At 36.6% G+C, this 15,687-nt stretch overlaps 1 non-coding gene across 1 annotated transcript; it reads left to right on the forward strand.

Annotated features, from left to right (window-relative positions):
* The first annotated feature begins 11,941 nt into the window (after positions 1 to 11,941).
* On the forward strand, positions 11,942 to 12,048 carry LOC124892799. The gene has a single exon (XR_007050430.1). It is a non-coding gene; the product is annotated as a small nucleolar RNA R71 (small nucleolar RNA).
* Positions 12,049 to 15,687: the final 3,639 nt, after the last annotated feature.

The following is a 15,687-nucleotide window of genomic DNA, read 5'->3' on the forward strand; positions in this document are numbered from 1 at the left end:
AAAGTAAAGAAACCAGCACAAATTACCAATTCAACAAATAACATAATTACTAACTATTTCAGACCGAATAGTTAAAATGTTAATCAAATCCCACATCAGCATCAACAATAATATCCAAATATAAATATCCAATAACAACAAAAAAATGGAGGTAGCAAACAAAAAATGCGAAGAATGAGAACCACCATCCCATACTTAAAATGTAGCACTATCCTCAGTGCTTGCATACATAACCAAGTAATGAGGTGGTGTAGTACTCCCTGATTAGGCCTCGTCCATGTCATCATCAACACCTGGACTGTAGGCCTCTGCTCCCAAATCTGGGTCCATAGACCCCTCCTTCTCTGACTCAATATCAGAATCTCTCATATGTCACTCCTCATCTATGGGAACATCATCATCAACAGGTTCTACAAAATCTGGGCCTATCTGCCGCAAGGTCCAGACATGATGACCGAGTGCGTAATCCAACTTTACAACAAAAATTTCCTCTATCATTGCTGGTCTACCCCTACTGTCAACTAAAAAATTTACAGCCCGTATATGTGGACAGTAATCTTATCATCTCGAGCATGACGCTTGAGAAAAAAATCACTTGCCCATCAGCCACATCTAAACCACGAGTCCTGGTCATATTAATGAGGCACATTTCTACAACTAGCCTATAATCCAATGCCTCCCCCATAACATTGTGACCTCTTAAAAACCTAGTCAACAAACCATGTAACCCATATTTGCACCACTGGTGGTAGCATACCTTTTTCATTACAGACAGGATAGCAATACCTATATTAATATCAATGTAATCCACATCAAAGCATAAATCAGGAAGACTCTATCATTAGTAACATTTGTCATATATTTCTATGAAATGAGGCAATCATAGATAATATTCAACCACATGTGTGCCTCCCTTTGCATTAAGCATATGGGAATGCCGGGCAGAGGCTACTTTCTCTGTGATAAACCCACCTAGCTTTCGATATGTTTCTGTACAATAGATGTCTGATGTTGGCATATGGTGGGGTAATATTAGCTCCCTCAATAGGAGTGCATCTACCTCTGGAGTACCTAAGATAGCATTTAAATAATGGGTCGAGAAATTCACTACCTGTCCATGAATCATCACCTCGAAATTGGGTTCCTTGGGTTCCAGTTGGCATAAAATTCTTTGATAAGGTGCAAGTTACACTCTGTGGGCTGCTCCAATAGATTTCACGTACAACTGCTCCAACCTCCGTACCATGCTAGGGTACTCCCATAGTACGCTCGCCTAGTTGACGAACTCATCCAGGTGGTACTTAGTCTAAATATGCTTTGAGTACTATTTCTTTCTAACTTTATCGACCCATATAGTTCCATAAATACGTTACTAACCATGGGGAACTACAGGAACTCTCGGTACCCGGCTTTGTCTGTTTCTTTTTTTGGAAGGCTTAGATAGACCAATAATATCTTTTATCATTTATTGTCTGCTGTCCATAGTAGCTGTCAGTTAAAATATGCAACAAATGAGTTAAAAGGTGCATATATTTGAACTAGCAAATACTAAGTGTAGGCTGATTTAGGGGCCATCCCATACTTAGTTGCTAGTATAGGTGCATAAGATGTGAAACTAGGGAACTTAGACTTCCCCTGTTCCACATTATAATATCATTTCTTTTTTTTCCTCACAACACTTAAGCAACAGTAAATAACTTGGGTGTTACTTTACTCAGACTTAAAGCCCACCCCACACTTTGCATACAACATAATTCCACAAAACCATTAAGTTTCTGCAGTCTAACACATAATAATATTGTGATTTTTGTGCAAGCACATGTGCAACCATGACTCATAGGGACCAAACATTTCAACATTACTTAATAATACTCACTTAAAATAATATTCATAATGCAACAATGATATAACATTCCAAGCGATTATAGTGATCATACATGTATAGTGAGCATGCCCTACTATATGATGACCAAAACTTCTTCTTGTACACAAGCCAAATCATTCTTACTTTGAAGAGGTACTAACAGTACAATACTTCATGATATATAAGAAGGCAAAACAACATATGAACCTCAAAATAACAACAACTAAAGCACATGCCTTGGTTCATTAGTCCTAATTCCACACAAGAGTAATATCAAGCACGACTAAGGGAGATAATAGAATAATCTATCAAACACCAAAAAGCATGGCTTGATTCATATCAACATACCAAATTTTCATAAGAATAGGAATACAACGCCAGTCTCCACACAATTACCACGCTTAATTAAGTTTCAAGCATGGTAAATCAAAGTCATTCTAGTAGACAAGTCAACACATGCACCATAGAACAATTTAAAATCTAATTCCTAAGCGCAAGTCTCAAAATTACACTCAAGGGTTAGTACATAAAGCAGTGACACAATTTAAAGAAAGCATAGTGATTTAAAGCACCTTAAAGCGCACATGGTGGTGTTTAACTGTGTATCCACAACTCAATGCACCAAGAACTCCCCACTTAACATAGAGCACTTCAAGTATTCAAACAATTTAAACCTAATAAGTTTTTGATTACTATAATCAGATAAATAGAAATACAAAAATCTCAATCATTTACCCGAATTGAGATATCAGAGAAAAGAGAAGAGAGATTCTTTCGGCGTGACACACTTTAGGGGTTATAAAAAATGGGGAGGGTGGCACGCTAGTTTGAGAGAATTTTGATAGAAATTGGGGATTTAGGGGTTTTATGAAGGGTATTTGGGTTATAAGGGGTGGATTCGGGTAAAACCCAATTTTAAATTGATAAAACCCAAAAAGCACCCCTCCGTGTCACGAAACTTAGTCTCTACGATAAGCTCCATGGAATAGGGTTATTGCAGAGGCTTACTAGATTAGCCTCCAGAGTGTTTCCCTTTATCATGATATAGACCTTATTGCAGAGGATAGTGATACAAGTGAAAGTGTATCATGGCCACGGTTTAGGGACGAAAAGGAATATTGCAATCCCCCATGAGGAGATCGGAAGAATGAAGACTACTTTGTTATGTTTTGGGCTTCGGGTCACTTTTGGATCCAATAGATTTTAGGATCACTTTTAGGCCCACCTGTAATAAATAGCCCATGGCATAAATAATTAGTTTTCTTTTATTTTTAGGTAGATGCTTTTGGATATGTTTTGAAATACACTTGTGAGTGTTTATGTTAAGCCTGTTGGGAGCCCACGGATTGTCTAAAAACATGGGTTTTGAGGGTTCAATATCCCTCTTGGTCTTTGTAGGAGAATTGGTGCTTGTAGTCAGATTACGTTTGAGGGCCTCAATTTAGTATATAGTGGTTTGCTTACATTCCTTTTCTTGTGTTATTCTATCTATCATTTATGTTATTGTTTCATTATATTTTGTTGAACTTGTTTTCATATTATTTCCAATTTTTTGTTTTACGTCTCGTATCATTTGGTATCAGAGCCGAGCTTAGACTCATTCCCACGATTCTAGTCTTAGGTCTCGTTGTGTTGGAAAATTGAAAATCCAAAAAAAATTCACTATTCACGTTTTTGCCTTTTGGTCAAATTTTGAGTCTATGATTTTATTATTTTTATTATGTTTTGGTGTTAGATTCTTGTTTCCTAACGCCATTAGAGGCTAAACCTTGAATTTGAGCTCAATCGAAGGTGAATCGGAGGGTCTACCATTATTGAGAAGCTCAAGTTTGAATGTCGAAGGTGGAGTTAAAATTTAGAATGTTTGGTTAAGAATCTGAGTAAACTGATGCTTGGAATGTGTTTAGGAGGTTGAAAATAGCCTAAGTTCAAAATTTCACCGCATTCCGAGCAAGTGTTGAAGGGTTAGAACATTTTGATGTTGTTGGTGTTCTTGGAGCAATTCAAATCTTCAAGGGGAATTTTATTCAAAATGTGGTTGTTTGATACTCAAAAGTGAAGAAAAAGGTGTAAAAAAGTGTGTGTACAAGTACCTAAAGAATATTCCACAAAAGAGTACAAGGAGGATCCATTTAGAGGGCAAAAGGGCCATTTCAAGAGAGAGGGACGGGCGCCCAAGGTGCTCTTGGTCTGATCCAGTAGGTTCAATGCTACTCAAACCAGTAGGGGGAGGTCCTATTGAATCCAATGTGTGATTGACATGTGCACCACCTGATGCAGCAACTCCCCAAACGCACCTCAACACAGAACACCTTAAATTGAGCGCAAGTCTGCCCCAACACATACCGAACACAATTCAACACTTCTCCAACATCAATTAAACTTCTAAAACACTTTTAATCACTTCAAAACATAATTTATCAGGTTAAAACACATCAATTTAATCTCTTTATTCCTCCTTTTATTTCTTTGATTCTTGAAACTAATTCACAACTAAATCATAATCTACTTAGATGTTCAATTGGTTCTTGTTTTCTCTTCTTTTATGTCTTCATTTCTTTTGTATTTTCCTTATTTTATCCTTTTTTATTAGTTTAGAACTTGAAATTCAAGTTCTTCAAGTCCTTCACTTCTTAATAGAGTCATATACGTTAAGCAACCAAGACCAACAAGTTGAGCTAAATTGTGAGCAAACCAAACACTTAGATTGAGAGTGTTAATTCCACTAACTTTAACCTTGTTGCTAGTTATGTTTGAGTGTCTTTTTGATAGGTACTATGACCACGGATGATGAAATCCAACCTACTTCAAGCGGGGAAAGTTTTGACACCTTGGTCGAGGCAATAATGGGAATGCGGCAAGATATGAATGAGAAGTTGTCCATTTTGGAGGAGAGAGTGACAAATTCAAATAGAAGGTTGGTGAGTGTGGAAGGAAACCAAAATTCTTCCAATGCTACTCCTAAACTCCACCTCCAATCATCCTCAAGTGTGAAAGTTCAAGAGACTTCGGCTACCATCTCTCCTAGAACTCTCCACCATATGTTCTACCCTTCCTCACAAGTAAGTGCTCCCTTGCCTACCACCACTACTACTAACGAAACTCCACAAAATGTAGACCGACCTCTATAATTCAACTAACAGATGCCCCAAAAAACCACCTAAACTCCCCAAATCCTCACTCCACCCTATCAAACACCCCCAATTCAAGTTCCAAATTATTGAATTCCCCAAGGATTGAACCCAAAAGGCCTCAATCCCTGCTACTACCTACCCTATCAAGTACCCCAAATCTAATTACCGCACTTCCAAAGGCCGCCAAATATGAATCCACCCTACTAAGATCCACTTAACCAAATTCCACCACACCAAATTCCACCAAACCAAGACATTTAAGTTCAAGGAGAGTTTGTAGGACATGTTGAAGGAGGTTATGGATATAGTGAACAAGGGTATGTCCCAAGAGACCAATGTGGCTATGTAGGTCGTTATATGGGTCTCAATTCTATCAAGGTCACTCTTCTTATATTTCATGGAAGTAGTGATCCCGAAGTGTACCTCAAATTAAAGTCACAATGTAATAGGATTTTCAGAGCTAATGATTTGCCCAATGTTAAGAAGACGACCTATGCCGTCTCTCAATTTGAAGGATATGCTTTGACTTTATGGTAATCGGCTAAGAGAACACAAGGGATCCTTCATGGAGGTCAATATCAACCATGGGATATTATGAAGGCCCTTATGAGTGCCAAGTATGTACCAAAAAGATATAGATAAGGTTTGCTTGCCAAGTTGTATAATTTAAGACAAGAAGACAAGAGTGTTGAAGCATAACATGATGAATTTCAAAATCTACTCTTGAAACTTGATTATAACGAGGATGAAGAGCACACTAAGATCCAGTTTAACATAGGATTAAATTAAGAGATTGCCTCTCGAATGTTAATACACAAGTTTGCCCAGATGGATGATCTTTTAGAAGTGGCTATTGATGTTGAGAGAGATATCAAGTTGGAGAAGGAGGCAACTAAGTCTAAGGTGGGGAATCAATTTTCCTCCAATTGGATTCAAGGCCTCAACTTTAACAAGACTTTTGAGAAGAAAACTATTGAGAAGAATGCTCTAAAATATCCTCTTAGAGAAGGAGGTAATCCCAATTTTAAGGGTACTCAATGCTTTATATGTCAAGGATGGGGTCACCGAATGTGTAAGTGTCCAACAAGATGAGCCATCATACTTCAAAAAGGTGATCCATAATACAAAGATGAAGTGGAGCATGGGGAAGGAGTTTGTGATATTGATTAAAATGTGGAGATTGATGTGACTCCATGTGATGGGGATTTTATCGTTCCAAATTTTCTAGCCAACAAAATGCCGATGGAGGAAGTTTGGCCTTAATAAGGTGAGCTTAGCATTTTATTTTTCTTGGCTACACATGTTGTGCTCTCTAATTCCTTGATCCTGAACATGATGAACTCTTGAATTTGAGGACAAAGTCTCTTCAAGAAGGAGACAATGATACACGTGAAAGTGCATCATATGAAGAGGAATATTGTGATCCCCTATGAGGAGATTGGAAGAATAGAGACTACTTTGATATGTTTTGGGCTTTGGGTTACTTTTGGGCCCAATATCTTTTAGGTTCACTTTTGGGCCCATTATGTAATAAATAGCCCATGGCTAAAAATATCTAGTTTTCTTTCATTTTTAGGTAGATGATTTTGGATATGTTTTAAAAAACACTTGCGAGTTTCAATGTTAATATTGTTGGGAGCTTACGAATTGTCTAGAAATGTGGGTTATGAGGGTTAAATGTCTATCTCGTTCTTCGTAGGAGAATTGGTGCTTGTAGTCGGATTGCGTTTGAGGGCCTCAATTTAGTATATTATGGTTTGCTTACATTGCTTCTCTTGTGTCATTCTATCTATCCTTTATGTTATTGTTTCATTTTCCTTTATTGTACTTGTTTTCATATTGTTTCCAATTTTTTGTTTTTCGTCTCGTATCAGATAGGGTTTGTGGCATGGAGGGATCACGGAGGGCTACTGAATTTTGCCTTTGGGGGAATTTTCCCCCTTTTTTCTTGCCTTCAATTTTCATTAAATTAATACACATTTTACGTAAATGATAGCCTCCAAAACAAAAATTTTTACTCACTTTTGATTCTTCCCCATTCCATGAAGTTTCTCATTCTTGCAAACTCAACAAAAACAACAAAAACACATAAGAAAAGTAGGTGCCTCCCACCTAGTGCTTTAGTTTTGGTCGTGGCTCGACACATCTTTTTATTTTTTTAATTTCTTATCTCTTTTTTTTCAATTAAAACAGAAATAAACTATGCTATTACATTACATTACATTCGTGGGTTGCCTCCCACTCAAAGCCTTATTTAATATCGTGGAACGACCAAGCTCAGTCTCATTATTCTTAAAATATGATGGAAGTCTTCTGCCTATCCATCCGATTCGCCCAATAAAGCCTAACTCTCTGTCCATTTTCTAGAAATGTTGCAGTTTTGTCCTCGTGCCAAAGTTCAACAGCCCTATGAGGGGTCATTCTCACAACTTCAAAAGGTCCAAACCACTTGGATCTTAATTTTCTCGAAAATAGCTTCAGCCTAGAATTGAATAACAACCCTTAATGGCTAGGCTCAAAGACTTAAGCCATAATCTACATATCATGTCATCTTTTGGTTTTCTCCTTGTACAACTTTGCATTTTCATATATATGTAAGTGGAATTCATTGAGATCACACAACTGTAGCAGCCTCTTATTTCCAACAGCCTCTGAATCAAGATTCAATTTCTTCACTACCCAATAAACCTGATGCTTAAGCTTTATGAGCAAGTGACACACTTTTCTATACACTATGCGATAAGGAGAAGTCCCAATAGGCATTTTGTAGGCTTTTCTATATGCCCATACTGGATCATCCAGCTTAACCGACTAATCCTTATACTGACCATTAACTATCTTCTTCAGAATCTGCTTGATTTCTCTGTTAGATACTTTTACTTGGCCACTCGTCTGTGGATGATATGTAGTGGCCACCTTGTGTTTGACTCCATATTTTCCCAACAAGTTCATGAACCAATGATTCACAAAATACATTTCTCCATCACTAATGATTGCTATGGGTGTGCCAAAATAAGAGAATATATTCTTCTTGACAAATTTCATCACCTCCTTAGAATCATTAGTGGGAAATGCTATAGCCTCTATCCACTAGGACACATAATCTACAACCACCAAAATTTACATATCACCATTCGATGTTTGAAATGGACCCATAAATTCTATCCCTTACACATAAAAACATCTCCACTTCAAGGATATCATTTAGGGATATTTTATGGATTCTTGAGATAGTGCCCATTCTATGGCACTGAACACATTCTCTCATATAAGCTATAGCATCTCTGAATAATGTAGGCCAATAGAAACTAGACTATAACATATTTAGTGTTGTCCGTTCACCTCAATGATAACCTTCATAAGCTGATGAATGAAAAATTTCCAGCCTTTATTTGTATTCAACTTCTAAAATACATCTTCTCACAATTATATCAGCGCCTTGTTGAAAAAGATAAGGCTCTTCTACATGTATAAGTGGGAATCATGGAACAACTTTTTCTTTTGTTAAATTGTGTCATCTGGAGGATAAATACGACTAACCAGCAAGTTCATGATATCAGCATACCATGGAACCTCTACTATATCAAGTTCTATCAACTTTTTATTAGAGAACTCTTCCCGAATACATAAGGTATCATTAGCAAGATGAGCATAACTTTCAAGACTTAATAAGTGGTTTACCACTTGATTTTATGCTCTCTTTCTATCACAAACCTCCAAATAAAATTCTTGGAGAAGAAGAATCCATCTGATAAGCCTCGACCTTTCATCTTTCTTGTTGAACAAATATCAAATGGTAGCATGATCAGTATGGACAATCACTTTCATACTCACCAACTATGTTCTGAACTTGTTAAATGCATAGACAAGTTCCAACATCTCTTTATCTATGACTGTATAATCGACCTGGGCTATATCTAAGGTTTTACGTGCCTAGTAAATGGAATAAAATACCTTATCTTTTTGCTGCCCCAATACTTCTCCAACAACCATATCACTCAATCACACATCAGCTCAACTCGTAGTCCTCAATCAAGAGTAATTAGGATGGGTTCTTTTGTTAATATTCTTTTCATATATTCAAAGTCAAGCATTACCTATTTCTCTAGTAGCTTGCATATGGGAATTGCTATCTTATAGAAGTCTTGTTAAAGTATTTGTAAAACCCCGCATGCCTGAGGAAGCTTCTCACACCTTTCACTGATATTGCATATGGTAGTTTTTCAATGACCTTCACTTTTTCCTTGTCCATCTCAAGTCCACTGTATTACACCTTATGACCAAGGACTATACCCTCTTTGACCAAAAAGTGGCATTTCTCCTAGTTTAATATGAGGTTAGTCTGCTCACACCGAGCAAAAACCTTGTCTAAGTTCTGTAAGAACATATAAAAAAAATTACCAAAAACTAAAAAATCATCCATAAATTCCTTAATAAAATACTCCACAACATCATAAAAGATAGCCATCATGCATATCTGAAAAGTTGCTGGTGCATTGCATAGACCATAGGTGCCATAGGGACAGGTGAACGTTGTTTTTCCTAATCTTCTGGTTCTATGGCTATCTGATTAAAGCTTGAATACCCATCCAGAAAGTAGTAATATTCCTATCCTATCAACCTATCTAACATTTGATCAAGAGAAGGAATGGGGTAGTGATCCTTCTGAGTGGCATCGTTTAACTTCCTGTAATCTATATAGATCCTCAACCGAGTCCCTATATAAGTTGGAATCAACTCATTATTCTCATTATTCACAACATTCATCCCTCATTTCTTTGGAATACATTACATAGGACTGACCTATTTACTATCTGAGATGGGATAAACTATCCCAACATCAAACCACTTAATGACTTCTTTTCTGACTACTCCTTTCATAAAAGGATTCAGTCTTCAGTGATATTGTACACTTACTTTGTATACCTTCTTTATAAATATTTTGTGCATACAAAAGGTAGGAATGATTCCTTGTATCTGACATTTAACATTCTATTACCTTCTTCCTTCTCTTCAACAATGTCAATGCCTCTTTCACCTACACATCAGATAAGCCTACAGATATATCATAGGTAAAGTATTATCATCACTAAGGAAACCATATTTAAGATGGGAAGGTATATCCTTAAGATTTAGCTTTGATGCTTCTTTAATAGATGCCTTGGGAGAGGGACCAATGGATCTATTCAAAGGCTTAAATTCAGATTTTTTTTTGGAAATAATGCTTGCCGCATACAGAATCTAAACCATTTTAACTGCTTCAACATCACCAAAAAGATCATATCCTGTAATGCTCGCTCCAAGGGGTCCTTGGATGTAATAAGGTGAAAGTAAGACTCAAGATCCAAGACTGTGATAGTGAATAGTTCTTCGTATACTGCAGGCAACTTTGTTGCCTTCTATATGTCAAACACCTCGACCTTGTCAGGAGCACACATGGTCAATTATTCTAAAGCTACATCAATCAATGAATGCCCGATTGCTTAAAAGAGACATCCCTAAATAAATGGGTCTTCTGGATTAACATCAAAATCAAGAATCATAAAATCCATAGGAAAGATGAGTGACCCCACTTGCACCAATACATCTTCAATAGTTTTATTTGGTCTGGAAAACAAACATTCAGCTAACTGCAAAATAACTATGGTGGGTCTCGAGCTGCCTAGACCCATATTTTTGAATAATAATATAGGCATAAGATTTATGCTCACCCCAAGATCCCATAGACCTCGAGCACTTATTAATTGCCCAATTCTAATCTAAATGGTGAAGATCCCTGGATTTTTCAACTTTATAGGCAACCTATTCTGAATTCGTGATGTACACTCTTTAGTAAAGGCCACAGTATCATATTCAGTCAGGCAATTCTTGTTGGCCACTATGTCCTTTATGTACTTATCATACTTTGAAACACTCTACAAAATATCAATGAGAGGCAGTTTAATGTGAACCTATTTTAACACATCAATAAAATTCTTGTAGCAAGCTTTTTGTTGGTGTTTCCACAACCTTTATAGGAATGGTGAAGGTGTCACCATACTTTTCACCTTGGTTTTTTCCCTTTCTACTTTATCTTCCATAACTTTCTTATCATCTTTTTCTTTTTTACCATCAATAGCCTTGTGATTCACCTTCTTGGGTTCGAACTTCTTTATTTCCAACCCACTTTGAGTATTGATTAGCCTAGTTTAGATTTGGCTCAATAAAACTTCCTAAGGTCTAGTGTTTGGTGCTCCTACAATCTAACCTATTTGAACCTCCAAGTCCATATAATCTTCTACTGGTTTATCACATCTACTACCAACTATGCTTGAGTAGCCGTAATATACTTTAGCATCTCTTCAATATTTCTTGATTGAGAGGTGGATTGATTTCTTAGAACAGCTTCTGATGATTCTAATTTAGTTGGCCATGGTATTGATTTGCATTCTGTGCCTGATTTACACCCTACGAGAAATTGGAATGATTTCACAAGTTAGGATTGCTAGTGTTTCCAATGTTCTGATGTCTATAACAATTAGCATTTCCTACATAATTGACAAATTCTAGATTAGCTGCACAAAGATCTTCTGTATGATCACTCTTTCCGTATACCTTACACCAATTCTGATTCTGATGAATTATATTTGCTATTGCTGGAGTGGACTGTGTGATCCCTAAATTCATATTTTTGAACTAGGTAGTTATTTGATTCTATAGTACAACAATCTGTGTTGATATACCCGTAAACTATTGAACCTCCAAAACACCTGCAACCTTCTTTGGATCACTTCTTGTTACATCAGCATGCCACTTATTATTCCCTTATGAAATATGATTCAGCAGTGTGTACAATTCATCATAAGTCTTCTCTAGTATTGACCCATTAGCTGCTGAATTTAGAAGAATCTTGGTGTTTGGCTCAAGAACTTCAATGAAAGTATGTACTAATACATCATTAGTCTGGTGATGGTCAGGTAAATTTCTGAGCTTAGCCTTGAATCTTTCCCAGGATTGGTAAAGAATCTCTCCATCTTCTTGCTTGAAACTCAAAATCTCACTTCTCAAACGTGCTATCTTCCTAGATAGAAAGAATCAAATAAATAATTTTTGAGCTAAATTATCCTTGAAAGTGATGGAGTTTGGTGGTTTAGTATTTAACCACCTCTTTGCTTCCCACAATAGAGAAAAGGGGAAGAAGGACAGTCTGACGTAATCAGTAGATACCCTAGTAAAAATTTAGGTATCACTGATCTCTAGAAAAATCTGTATGTTCTGTTGTGGGTCCTCATGAGATAAACCTGTAAACTGCCCACTCGTGTGCAAGAGTTGCACTATATCTTTCTTCAATTCAAACAAACCACCTAAAATTGGCTTCCAGATACTATTAGTAGAATTGTTCGTAAGTGGGATTGTCACTTCACGATAGGTCTAGATTCTATTCTATTTGTAGAAGCAGCTGGAGACATCGGAACTGGAGCAATTGGAATAACAGGAACATAATTAACCTGATCTTCCATTTGAATTTACTGAACTGGGTGTTGAAGTATTGCTGCCCTTCGCCTTTGATGAAATATCCGTTCAAGTTTTGAATAAGGCTCAACCAATTCATTTTCTCTTGCCTATCTGATACATCACTTTTTCTTCAAAAGTCAGCCGCTAAGATCAAGTTGTTAACACTTAAATTTATTATCAAAAGAAAAAAATTAGAAAAGTGCTAATCATTTGAGTCCCCGGCAACAACGCTAGAAACTTATTGTGGTTTATTGCACACACAAGTGTATGTGATCGTACAAGTAATATAGTGACTTAGAAGCATCAAATATTGAACCCACGAGGACTAGTTGATTAGCAATTTACTTAATTTCAGTTCCAACAAAATTATATTCAAGTGTTTCATCGTATCAAAATGGTTGTTACAATTTAATAAAATATTTTAACAAATAAACAAATAACAAAGAGTGCGATCACAACGTAAGCTAGGTTTAAATAATATGAGAGAGGTTTCCAGGGTTGAGGCACTCTTAACAATCCTTTAAATATCTATTTTTATTGTGGTTGTGATGATTATCGGGTTATTGATTCACAGGATTTATATTACGATCATGGTATTCTGAACCTCTAATCTTCTGCCTAAAAGGAAACTGCAACTACATTGTTGAGCAGGGATGCATTAATTTATTTTTATGCTTTAAGTTATCTTCCTGCATTTGAACTAAACAAGACTTCAGGTATATTCCTATCCTAGCCGCTACTTCAAATCCTTTGTTCTGTAAAGGAATATGAACTTGCTACTTAGACTATTAGATCTATCCTAATAATTCTCCATCCTAGTTCACAGAAGGATTATGGATGTATTTTAATGGTGTCCATTCATTAAAATAATAAAAATAAGAGATTAAGGACAACCCATGTGATAAATCAACATTAACCACTCTAAGAATATCAAAATATAATCATGAGCTCGACTTTAAGTCCATAACAAGGGTGTTTATCCACTCATGTTCAAAATTAGCACCAAAGAAATATAATTAATCATACCAGTAATAATGTTGGAAGATGAAAAATGAAAGAACCCTAATAAAAATCTTGTATATTATTTTTTCCTTGCTTTTTCGCATGCCAAAGATGTTTACAAATTGTATTAAGTATCCCTTTTATAGTAGGGATTGAGACATGAAAATTATCCTTCCTTGTGTCACAAAACTTATCACAGAGACTAAGGTCTGTGACACACCTATCGTGGATGTGTACTGGCGCATGCCAACCAAAATAATTCAGCCTCCCTTCCACGGAGGATATCGCGGACACTATGATCTATGGCACGGGGATATCATGGACATTCAATGGAGTTTTCCATCTGATTTAAACTCATCAGCGTGCCATGGAGCCTAAAGAAGAGGATAAATTCTGTGGTACGGAGGTTTGTTATTTTCTTCCTTTCCAACTCCTTGTATATTTTCTTCTTTCCATACTTTGTTCCATTCTTTTTGAACCTTTTTCCAGTGTCTTCATGCTCAGAATGTAACTCCTAATGCCTCCATGATCCAATAACTTCCTTATTAATGCATCAAAGTACGTACAATTGCACCATGATCAAGCCCTGCAACACTAATCACGTCCTTTAGCTTGAGAATACAATTTCATCTCTAACAAAATATAATTTACAGGTTTTAGATCACAGAACAAGTACAAATGTGGGTAAATATTGTCACTTGGACATATAAACATGCCTAAGATCAATAATTTTGGCCATCCCATCAGAATAGAATTTCTGACCATACTGTCTGAATAGAATATTGGACCATTTCACCGAAATAGAATTTTTGAGCATCCCGTCTGAAAAGATTTTAAAGATCCGAAAAATATTTTCATCCATACACTTCTTTATCTCTTGTTTTAAGGACCATATCCGACTGATAAAGCATCCTTATGTGACGCCCTAAAATATCATCCTGAGACGCCACACGGTGCCCAAGGCTACACGTAGCCTCAAGCTAACCCTTTAAGCCAAAACACTACCCTTGGGTTCCAACATAACAACATACACGCTGCGCTACAGATATATATAAGTACATATCATATCACATCGCACATGGCACAGAATATCATTAGACTGTACATATATGGAATGTCTATACACAAACCAACCCAACAATACACTAGTATGACATAGCCTCTATACAGAAAAATCAACGAACCATTGGCACAAACCCCCAACTGACTCAACAGACCAAAGGGATCACAAAACAACAACACTAAAACTAGCAACTTGGTCCTCAAACCATGAGAACTCACCACTGAAGGAACGTAGATGCGTCACTCGAATATCACTGCCGCGGCTGCGGCTGAGTACCTGAACCTACATCATGGTAAAAATGTATCCCATAGAGAAATATGTGGGTCAGCACAAGATACGTACTGAGAATATGGGGGCGCATGCAAAATATAAATAATATCATAAATTTTGCAAAAACGTACATACGGACCATAATGCCACACCTGGCTTGAGTGACATTGAATCATGCAACTCATAACATCTTAGATAGGAAATATAGGAGAAAAACCTCATAAATCATTATAGATCATCATAGGCAACGTTTGAAACCTCCGTTGGTAGGAGCGTCATACTCTTTGCTAGGGAGTACGACCTTAAAATTGCAATAATCACAATCGGGCTCTCTGGCCAATAATATCATCATCAAACAACACCACGGTGGTACATAGGTTTGGAGAAATACCTAATTTCCCTCTCGGTGCTAAGTACTACTCCCCAACATGCTCATAACATGTTAGGAAATATACCATAACATCACAAGGGTCTATCATAAAGACCAAATCAAATCTCTTTCTCATTTACCAAATCATATCAATTTGTGGATTCCTAACTCAACACATTTTAGCTCAAAATATTTTAATCTTCCTCAACATCAACAAGATATCAATGCACCGAACCATAATCGACTCGACATTTGGACAAGGATATGAAGACTCAACACATAACATTTTCAACAATTTAACTCATCAAAACCATCCAAAAAATACCATGAATCATTGCAACTTCAATATCAACATTTCTCAATTTGCCATCCAACTCTCATTTAAAGGTACTTGAGACATCAACCCATAGTAGGGATATAGAATTTCCAATATCAATTATAAATTCATAATAAGGAAATAGTGGAATGATAGTATAAATCAAGGCTTAAC

The sequence above is a fragment of the Capsicum annuum genome, unplaced genomic scaffold (genome assembly GCF_002878395.1).
Source record: "Capsicum annuum cultivar UCD-10X-F1 unplaced genomic scaffold, UCD10Xv1.1 ctg5076, whole genome shotgun sequence".
NCBI lineage: Eukaryota > Viridiplantae > Streptophyta > Magnoliopsida > Solanales > Solanaceae > Capsicum > Capsicum annuum.